Consider the following 6,908-nt stretch of genomic DNA (forward strand, 5'->3'; position numbering starts at 1 on the left):
TGGATTCGAGACGAGTTGCCTCCTATTGTGGTGGCTAATCCTATTTATAAAGGCCATGGTCCTCTCCCCAAATATTGAGCGGGAAGGGAGCCAACAACGGCCAATTCAAAAGGGGACGGCTAGTACAAGCTATCCTGACAAAAGCAGTCTTCGCCTGCCAAAGGCTCTGGTGGTGACGTCGTCTTGGGCTCCACGGTGACCTCCGTCTTGCCGTCCTTCTGGTCTTGGTCTCGTTGCACCAATATGGCAACCTTTGCTTGATGCCTCGGTACTCTGTGCCTGCGCTTGCTCCCTTAGCACCAAAGAGGAAACAAGGACGCTGCGCGTGCCGGCGCCCGCCTGGTCTCGATCTTCATGGCTTACGTCACGCGAACCTCGCGAGGTTTGCCCGGCCTTGAACTCTCCACCCCTCGTGAGCCAGCCTGGTGAGGCCACTCCTCACGAGGTCTTGTGTCGTCCGCCTCACGAGGCTTGGCCCCTCGCAAGGGTCTTGATTCCCTTGTGATGAAGATGGGTCGTACAGGCCTGCCAGCAAAGCCATGTCGTGGGCCGCAGGCAGGCAAGTCTGGGGACCCCCGTTCCCAGAACGCCGACACCGTCAAAATACATAATCCAGTTGCGGCTTGCCTCCTTGCTGGGGAGGGTGGTCCCTGGATCTCTTTGTCTGGCGTCGAGGTCCACTCGGCAATGAACTCTGCCAAGACTCTGCTCTGGATTGTTGAAGTACTTTCAAACTTCAAACCAAAGCTCGACAGCCCACTCCACAATCCTCCTGGTTACGTCTGGATTATGCAATATCTGTTGCAACAGGAGGCGGGTGACGACGATGATCTCGTGTGCCTCGAAGTAATGACGTAGCTTCCTCGAGGCCATAAGGAGGCCGAAGAGCAATTTCTACACACCGAAGTACCTTGACCTAGCTCCCTACAAGAGGGAGCTGACAAAATAAACTGGGTGTTGCATCATTTTCTTCTTCGGCAGTACTTCGTCTGGTTGCGTAGGCCCTGCCCCGCCAGCATTGGACCCTGCCGGGGGCCTTGCCTCTTCGTCAACCTCCCTTTGCGCCACTAGCACAGCACTGACCACTTGGTTCATTGCCGCCAGGTACAGCAGCAACGGTTCTTGGGGCTTGGGCGCAACCAGTATCGGTGTAGAGGAGAGGTATTTCTTCAAATCCTGCAACACTGCTTCGGCCTCTGGGTTCCATTCCATTGGGCCCGCCTTTTTCAACATTTTGAAAAAGGGGAAGGTGTAATGCCCTCGATGTGGCTATACCTCCCACGTGTCGAAGCACGACTTAGAGGCATAACCGCATTGAAAGCAATGTCGCAAGTGAGGTAATCTTCACACAACCCATGTAATACATAAGGGAAAAGATACATAGTTGGCTTACAATCGCCACTTCACACAATTACATGAATAAAGCATTACATCAAACAGATACAATCAAGGTCCGACTATGGAACCAAAATAAAAGAAGACTACCCCAAATGCTACACAGATCCCCGATCGCCCCAACTGGGCTCCACTACTGATCAACTGGAAAACGGAACAACATAAAGAACATGATCTTCATAGAGCTCCTCCTTGAGCTTGGTTGCGTCATCTGCATGACTCAACGGCACCTGCAGGCTGGTTTTGAAAGTATCTGTGAGTCACACGGACTCAGCAATCTCACACCCTCGCGATCAAGACTATTTAAGCTTATGGGTAAGGTAAAAGGTATGAGGTGGAGCTGCAGCAATCGACTAGCATATATGGTGGCTAAACATACGCAAATGAGAGCGAGAAGAGAAGGCAAGGCACAGTCGATAAAACTATGATCAAGTAGTGATCCTAGAACAACCTACGTCAAGCATAACTCCAACACCATGTTCACTTCCCGGACTCCGCTGGAAAGAGACCATCACGGTTACACACGCGGTTAATGCATTTTAATTAAGGTCAACTTCAGGTTTTCTACAACTGGACGTTAACAAATTCCCATCTGCCCATAACCGCGGGCACGACTTTCGAAAGTTCAAATCCCTTAGGGGAGTCCCAACTTAGCCCATGACAAGCTCTCACGGTCAACGAAGGATATACCTTCTCCCGAGACATTCCGATCAGACTCGGTATCCCGGTTCTACAAGACAACTTCGACAAGTTAAAAAAATCCAGCAACACCACCCGAATGTGCCAACAAATCCCGATAGGAGCTGCACATATCTCGTTCTCAGGGCACACTCGGATGAGCGCTCCATACAACTAAAACCAAACCTCGAGTTTCCCTGAGGGGGCGCTGCACAGGACTCTAGTTTGGACCAACACTCAGAGGAGCACTGGCCCGGGGGGGGGGGGTAAAATAATGATGACCCTTGAGACCGCGGAACCCAAGGGAAAAAGAGGCCAGGTGGCGAATGGTAAAACCAATGTTGGGCATTGCTGGAAGAGTTTTATTCAAGGCGAACTGTCAAGGGGTTCCCATTATAGCCCAACCGCGTAAGGAACGCAAAATCCGGGAACATGCCGATATGACGGAAACTAGGGCGGCAAGAGTGGAACAAAAGACCAGGCATAAGGCCGAGCCTTCCACCCTTTACCAAGTATATAGATGCATTAATTAAATATGATATATTGTGATATCCCAACAAGTAAACATGTTCCAACAAGGAACAAGATCTCCATGTTTCGATAAGGAACAACTTCAATCTTCACCTACAACTAACAACGCTATAAGAGGGGCTGAGCAAAGCGGTAACATAGCCAAACAACGGTTTGCTAGGACAAGGTGGGTTAGAGGCTTGGTTCAAAAAAATGGGTGGCATGATAAGCAAGTGGTAGGTATCGCAGCATAGGCATAGCAAAAGAGCGAGCAACTAAGCAAGCAAAGATAGAAGTGATTTCGAGGGTATGGTCATCTTGCCTGAATGTAACGCCCCGAGACCGATGTGCCAGGTGTCCTCTAGTTATTCACTGTTGTTGCTTTGTCAATTGAGTACGGGTACCGGGTCCCCTTTGGTAGCATTCACGTTTTCATTGGCAAGATCGGTGAACTCGGCCCTGAACCGGACATCTGCACCGACCTCGTCGAGACGGCTCAGCGTGCGCGATCCGCCCGGGTTAAACCGGCCATGAAGCATGCCTTCGTGGGAATGATCCATGGAGGGAGTTATGAGGATGGATCGGAGCTTCACGGGGTGACTGCCGTTCATTCCGGTGACGAATCTTCGACCGCAGAAACCGAATCTCTTTATCAGCTACAAGATGGCCGGATTGAGAGCTGTTCCGATGGCGACAGTATTCCGGACCCCTCTGATCTGCCTAACCGGGTTGGAATATTCATGACCGGAACACAAGCAGCGCTTCACTCTTCGACAGCCACGGCAATGATCTCCGGTTCAGCAGCGGCAATGGTTGCCGGGGCGGGAGGCCCGGTGCGCCCACCGGCTCAGGTTCTATCAGAACTATTTGATGTGTTGGCTGTGCTTATGGCAGAACTTAATCCGCCAGATCAGGACGCTCACAACACGGAGATTACAAAGGTAAAGGAACAAATCACCCAGGCCAAAACGGATCTGGCGGCTAAGGACACCAGGATGGCCGCAGAGCGGGCCGCTTTAGACGCACAGGCTTACAGGCTTATGTTGGATCAGAGGGCGTCGCATGAAGTCATGAGGAGGAAGCACCGGTCCTGCTTACCTCCGGTTTTTGAGGCCAGAGACCTTTTCAACACTCCAGGACCAAGAGCCAGTAATCCGCTGGAGGGGAACTGGGCAGAAGCCCCTGGGACCGGTGCACTGGTTCAGCCCCGTCAGATGGACCCGCCTCGTCAAAACACCGTTATACCTCGGGATGCTTTAACACCTCCGGGTTACTACTCCAACCCAATGGACAATCTTGTTGCCGCTGCTGCACGACTGGAGGCCATTCCAGTTGAAGGTGACTCGCCGCAGGCAGTAGAGACGCGACGGGTCAAGGAACTTCTGAGGACAGCTTTGGCCCAACAGGAGGCGTACTCGTACAGCCGCGACCGGATCCACTCGACCCCCCGTCCAAGCCGAAGCTATAGCAGACATATGGATGAACCAGCAGTGTCGAGTAATGAACGACGTGGAGCACCCCGTGGTAACAACCCGACGGGTGGTGCTGATGACGCTCAGGAAGTGGTGAACTGGGCCCGAGCGCATAGGGAGGCCGAGTTAGCCACACAGCATCAGGCTCGGCAGCTCACGCCGGTTCGTCCAACCATTTTGATCGAACCTGGTGTTACTTCTAGTTCTTTGGGGGTGCCTTGCCTCGTCCCCGCTTTACGCAACGTGCGCCTGCCCAAGGATTTCAAAGGCCCACGCAAGGTACCAAATTATACGGCGGATCAACCACCAGAGACATGGGTAGAGAGCTATGAGATGGCCATGGAGATGCTTGATGTGGATGACGTGGCGTGTGCGAAATACTTCACCATGATGCTTGAAGGAACGGCCCATACTTGGTTAAAAATCTTGCCCGCTAATTCTATCAGGTCATGGGCCCAATTACGAGCCCGGTTTATCAACAATTTCAAGGATACCTGTAAACAGCCTATGTCGATAGTGGACTTAGCTACATGCGTCCAGGAGGAAGGAGAGTCAACGACTCATTGGGTATGCCGGGTTTCACAAGTGTTGCACTCCTCAGACCGCATCAACACTGACACCGCAGTATTAACCCTAGAAGGCAACTGCCGGTTTGGGCCCCTGAAGTTGAAATTGGGACGGATGAAGCGTCATTGCACCGACATGGGGACCCTCATGGCCGCTTTGGTAAAATATGCTGATTCTGATAGTACCAAGGATCCCGAATCTGATGATGACAAGACAGGGAAGGGGAAGAAGAACAGCAGCTCCAAAGGTCAGCAGCATCACTGGGTAGGCAATGGCGGAGGAGGCAAGCGTAATTCGGATGGCAACATGGATTTTGTGGCTAATACCAACGTACAGGACAATGGCCAGCGGTGCAAGGGTAGGCCGAAAAATCATAGTGGAGCACCCAACCCCAGCCCAAACCGCCTGAACTATCTGCTAAGCCAGCCCTGTCCAAGACATGGGACAAAGGAGGAGCCAGCAAACCACCTTTGGAAGGATTGCTTTATTATGCAGGAGTTCAAGAATTCTAATAATTTCCGGTATGATCACGGATCTGGCGGTGGCTCAGGGTCCAGGCCGGGTTACGGTGAAGGAAGTTCTGGTTCAGGATTTAATGGTAATCCGGGCGGACATAATGGTCAACATAGTTAGAACAACCAGGGTGGTTACAACCAACAACAACAACAGTCAGGTTACCAAAGCAACCCAAAGCAGTTGAGTAATGGGCAGTACCATGTCTTTACCACTAGCCTGGACAAGCGAGACCGGAAGGTTCAGAGGCGGGCAGTCAACTCTGTTGAACCGGCCACACCCCGTTATCTACGTTGGTCTGAACAGCCAATCATATGGAGCAGAGAGGATCACCCACTCCAGGTTGATAATCCGGGTCAGTTGGCTCTGGTGGTGGCGCCTTAGGTGGGAGGTTATAAGTTCACCAAGGTGCTCATGGATGGAGGGAGCAGCATTAACATCCTATACTATGAGACCTTCCGTCGTATGGGACTAACAGATAAGAATCTCAAACCGTCCAATACAGTATTCCACGGTGTAGTGCCTAGCAGATCAGCATATCCCGTTGGTAAGATAGCTCTTGAAGTGGCCTTTGGGGATGATCATGATTCAAGGTCGGAGACATTAATGTTTGAAGTGGTGAAAATCCAAAGTCCATATCATGCCCTGTTTGGGCGTCCGGCATACGCCAAGTTTATGGCTCGGCCCTGTTATGTGTATTTGCAGCTCAAGATGCCGTGTCACAAGGGGACAATAACGGTTCACGGAAGCCGCAAAATCGCTTTGGAATGCGAGGAAGGAGATGCGGCTTATGCAGAGTCGGTTTGTGCCACCGAGGAGTTGAAGTACTATAAAGACAATGTTGATCCGGCGGACATGACTCCGTTGAAGAAGCCAACTACGGAGCATGATCCGGCCTTGAAGTTCAAATCGGCGGCAGAAACTAAGCTTGTTGACTTCGTACCTGGCGATTCGTCCAAGCAGTTCAACATTAGTGCCAACTTGGATCCGAAATAGGAAAGCACGCTCATCGAGTTCATCCGTGAGAATCGGGACATTTTTGCATGGAAGCCCTCTGACATGCCAGGTGTACCGAGGCAACTCGCTGAGCACACACTTAATGTGGATCCTAAATACAAACTGGTGAAAAAGTTCTTCCGCCGGTTTAATGAAGAAAGACGCAAGGCGATTGGAGAAGAGGTAACCAGGCTCTTAGCAGCTGGTTTTATTGTTGAAGTTTTTCACCCTGAGTGGCTTGCCAATCCGGTGCTAGTCCTTAAGAAAAACGGCACCTGGCATATGTGTGTGGATTACACGGATCTTAATAAGGCTTGTCCAGCAGATCCTTTTGCCCTCCCCCGTATTGATCAAATCATTGATGCTACGGCGGGTTGTGAGTGTTTAAGTTTTTTGGATGCATATTCTGGCTATCATCAGATCAAAATGGCAGTTAAGGACCAGGAGAAGACGGCATTCATAACTCCCTTTGGAGCCTTCTGCTATGTGTCTATGCCCTTTGGGCTCAAAAGTGCCCAGGCAACTTATCAACGGTGTGTACAAAATTGTCTTCACGAGCAGATTGGTCGTAATGTACATGCTTACGTGGATGATATCATGGTTAAATCCAGGGAGAAGGAGACTCTGGTTGATGATTTGAAGGAAACCTTTGATAAACTAAGGACGTACAAGATGATTCTTAATCTGGACAAGTGTGTCTTTGGTGTACCGGTGGGCAAGTTATTGGGTTTTCTAGTGTCCAACAGGGGAATTGAGGCTAATCCAGAGAAGATCACG

Source organism: Triticum aestivum, chromosome 1A (genome assembly GCF_018294505.1).
Source record: "Triticum aestivum cultivar Chinese Spring chromosome 1A, IWGSC CS RefSeq v2.1, whole genome shotgun sequence".
NCBI lineage: Eukaryota > Viridiplantae > Streptophyta > Magnoliopsida > Poales > Poaceae > Triticum > Triticum aestivum.